Raw genomic sequence first — 4,577 nt, 5'->3', positions numbered from 1 at the left:
TCGTATTATTTCCTGTTACAATGTGACTAGTTAGTATGCATCACAGCAGTAAGGTAAGCAGCACATCCTTTGGTGGCTTCGCAGCCACTGTCACAGTATTAACTCTCAAGAACTTACTGCATGCCAGAAAACATTAATTTGTGGTTTATAGATGAATAGAGGTAATTACCTTTTTTCTGAGAAACATTTCAAAAGCACCAGCACCTCAGGTTTTCTGGGGCCCAGTCTGACTGGAGCAGAAAGTGGCTTTAAAAACAAACAAATGTAAAAATTAAGGCTCATTTTGATTGTAAGATGTCACATATTACCGGTCTGTTTAATTGCCAGGCAATTATTATTAACGATCAATCAGGCAACACAACAGTCTCTGGAGTGGTTCCCTATTCAAAACAAAAAGTGTTGTATATTTCATCATTGTAAATTTGAACACTTATATGAAGGAGTCTGCAGTCACGCTATATGCAGACCTCATGATAGATGACAAGTTGGTGGTGGTGGTGGGTTAGGGGAGGGTTTCCCTCCTGTCTCTGGATTGCCACAATGGCGGAATTAGGGCCAAAATTTCTATTTACAACCACAACAAGCAAGCAGACTAAGAAAGTGAACTAAGTGACGTGTTCTGTCATTGATGTGCTCCATTTCAGTACAATGGACAGTGCCACACCTACACATGCACACCCTAAATTAGCCAGTGTTATGAGTTAAACATGTCAGTGCTAGTGAGTGATAGCAAACATCAGCTTCATTATTCTGGAAGGTCATGACTTGGAAAGGTTGAGAACCACTGCACCAGTTGACCAGATATGTTACTAAATAATAAAAACATCAACATCAAGATGGTACTACAGGAAAAGTCAGGGATCACTAAAGCCAGGCTCAGTCCAGTAGTTTTTGAGATATATCAGTTTGGACCAAAGTGGTGGACAGACTGACAGACCAACCGGCAGTGTTATTCAAGAGCTGCTAGCATGGTTAATCTGAATTACTAGAATTATTAATGTTTACATTAGGAATAGTTTCAAAAGCAGTTACATTAACGCACTTTTAATTTAATGTGACCAAGAGTTTAGACGCACAACTCTAGAAATAATAGGTGCATAAGTACATCTTGCATATGGATTTGCTTTTGTCCAGATGCTTCACACGTTCAGACTTTAAAAGGCATTTATTCAAAGAACGATCGCAGGATTTTATGAATTGATATCAGATTATAAAAATGAAGATCAATTTAAATCGGAGAATTAATTTTTTCAACCCAGCCCTAATAATCTCTCCCTCGGTTCCTGAGTTACAGCATTGAATAATGGCCAGAAGTGTTTTTGCAGAACAATATAATGTCACAGTGAAGTTGACCTTTGACCAATTGGATATAAATTATCATCTGATCATTTTATCCTGTTATGCAATTGCGTTAAATTGTCTCATAATTAGTGTATGAATTATTGAGCCAAAAATGTGTCTATCATCATTTAATCCTAGAGTCCAAGTGGAAATTTGTACCAGATGTAATGAAATTCCCTCCAGGCATTCCTGATATATTTCTTTCACAAGAATGTGAGTTCAGTAATCAGTTCATGTTTGAGTTCAAGTCAACATTTTTGCAAAATCCCCTCAAGGTGGTCTTGAGATATCACAATCACAAAAATGGGACAGAGGGATGGATGGACAACCCAAGAACATAATAACTGCAAGCACAGACGCATTATAAAATAACAAGGCACTTACTGCATATCTCAGCCAGTTCACAAGGCAAATAGCTTAAATGTTCACAATTTCCCTTTCTCAAAAAACAAACAAACAAACAAACAAACAAACAAAAAAAAATCACAAATTAGTGTGCAATTTCACACCTGTAACTAATCCATTCATCTTCAAATGAGGGCCTTGACTGTTATCACATTTTTATCATGGTAGCATACTAACTGACAATTGAGCAAACAGACCATAAACATATTTTAATAACCTAGAAACACGAAAGGCCCTTTGCAATTACACTGATCAGAGTTCACTATTCCCACATGAAGGCTCCATACTGGATTCACCCTTACTTCCCAGAAACGATAATAATCACCTAATAAAATGTCAGGGACTGCAAAGTTTATACAGCCGTTCGACCAAGTTGCTAGAGGCTTGCAGGTTTCTACATTTGTAAACTGCAACACTATGAATAATGTAAGGTATGTCTCGTGCTGCAGAGTTTGGTGTCTGATGTACAGTATCTTGGCTGACCCTTTCAGCACCTCTTGAGTGTAGAGGATAACCTGCCTGCCACACAATCTTTGATCAAACTTAATGCTGAGAATAACAATATGAATTTCAAAGTTTCCAGTTTCCTGTCTCACTTTGCCTGTGAGTGTGGCAATGTTAATAAATAAGACAAGAAGCATGTCGTTTCATCTTTCAAAGAAGCTTGTTGAAGTCAATGCACAGCATGTTGTTTAAACATTATGATAAAGGAAAACACAGTTTGCCAATCAGACACATCATTTCCATGTTTTGTACATGTTTATAATATTAAACATGCTCTGCTCTTCAAAGAGTGGAAACAATTATTCGTTTGGAAGACCTGATCCGCTAGCATAATAAGCACATGAAGTATAGTATATGGGATTTAGAAACAGCTGTTAAACGTTAAACATCTTCAAGTCAAGAGCAGAGAAAGGCTTCAACACATAAGGGAGGGGATCAGGTTGAGGGGAAAGGTGTAGCAGTGATGTTATAAAGATATCAGGAGAGTAATAGTGAGAATTATCAGAATATAAAGATTGGCATGTAGGCCTGTTAGGGCTGTGTATACCTCCCTCAGAGACTGTTTGATCTGTATCAGACACAGTGGTTCCCAAAGATGCTGGGAAAAGGGTGCCTAAAAAGATTTGTTCTTTTTGTGCATAAAATACTGAGTGATATTGTAATAAGGTGTGAACAGTGAGGAACTGTGGGGTGTGAGTTCCTTTGTCCAGTGAAGCAAAGAAACATCTGGTCCCAACAGTCCCCCCTTTGTTGTCAGGATGCCACCTGACGCGTCATCCTGAGAGCAAAATGTATAGTTCAAGAACAATCAGGTTACAAAGCAAAATTCAGATAATAATCACAATGATGGAATAATGTAAAACAACTAACATGATTCCTAGTTACTGATGGTGTTAGTGAGGACAGGAAAGTCAGTGATGTTAGTTTTTTAAGGTGAGATATAGAAGGTGGCACCGAGAATGACATGGTTTGGAGTGTCTGGGTGAGTGTGCCATGTATATGCAATGTCCTAAACTTGCGTCAGACGACAGGACATTGTGTTACTAATCTCACCAGTAAAGTACAACTAAGGAGTTACCTACCTACCTGCAGAATTTGATAGTAGTGTCTGATTCGATTCAGAATTTAGTTTGCTGCTTGCTGCTGCTGCTGACAAACCCATTGTGTCCATCTGCAAGAGTGTAGGGTACACTGAGCCTACTTACTGTCAGTACTTGAACTCTGGAGCTCCGGTGCTTCAAGTTTTCCCTAACTTGTGGCACAAAGCTGTAACGCTCTGATTATCTGAAGAAAGAACATTCAGAGGCACTGTCACTGTCCATGATAACATGGTCAGAGATGACATGGTCATTGTCTGCTCCATGTGTTGACTGGTCCTGCGTCTGAGCCAGAATTTCTGCGTAAGGCCGTCTCCTGCTCCTATTGTGGGAGTGCCTATCTCTACGCACTTGGTGGACGTGGCGGTTACCTCTCAGCGCCTGTATGTGGCCTTTTATCACCCCCCTTCGATCCATTGTGAGGGTGATCTTTTGAGGTGACAGGTTTGTGTGACGCTAAGGTGTTTGAGCTGCCAGGTCCAGTTGTTTTCCCCTTTGCCTTGGAAGTGACCATGGTTTCCCAAGCCATTTTTGTCATCTTCTGTATTTCCTGCATGGTGGGCTTACCTTGATGCGTCATCAGTGTAACGTGAGCGCATACACGGGATTGGAGGCTCCGCAGGAACAAAGACTTGAAGGTGAAGTTTTCCCCTAAGCCTGGTGTGTTCCTACCCTGAAAATATGCATGCCTCAAATGTTTGTATAAGTCATTGGGATGTTCACGGCGGGAGTGTTTAATTTGAGAAGCTACAACCACAGATTTGATCTCATCAGCAGCAGAAGAGAATTCTTCTGTCAGTGCTTGACGGAGCTCTTTGTAGTCATCTCTGACACTGGGAGGCAGTGATTGCATAAACTTGTGAAATGCTTTTGAGCTGGTCTTCCACACAAGTTTAGTTTTCTCCCTTTGGGTTGCATGGGGCAAATCAATTAGGTTGTGATCTAACTCCCTAAAGTAGTTGTTGATCAGAGTTGTCTGGATCAAAATGTTCAATGTCCTTTGCTATAAACTCAAGCACTTCGAGGCGGGGGCACTGTGAGGTCCCTTCTGATGAAGGTGAGACTAAGCTAGCTGGACTAGAGGAAGGAGCTGAGCAGCTGTCATCACTCTCATGGAGGTGCAGAGAGGAGGCTGAACAGTCCGGAAAAGTTTTGGTCCTCCTGTTGGAGGGGTGAGCACAGGTATAAGTGTTATGCATCAGAGGCTGATGGGAACATGAATATCCTCCA

This window comes from Seriola dumerili, unplaced genomic scaffold (genome assembly GCF_002260705.1).
Source record: "Seriola dumerili isolate Sdu_G_001 unplaced genomic scaffold, Sdu_1.0 BDQW01000161.1, whole genome shotgun sequence".
NCBI lineage: Eukaryota > Metazoa > Chordata > Actinopteri > Carangiformes > Carangidae > Seriola > Seriola dumerili.
The sequence above is the reverse complement of the archived record's forward strand: the minus strand, read 5'-3'. Positions refer to the sequence as shown.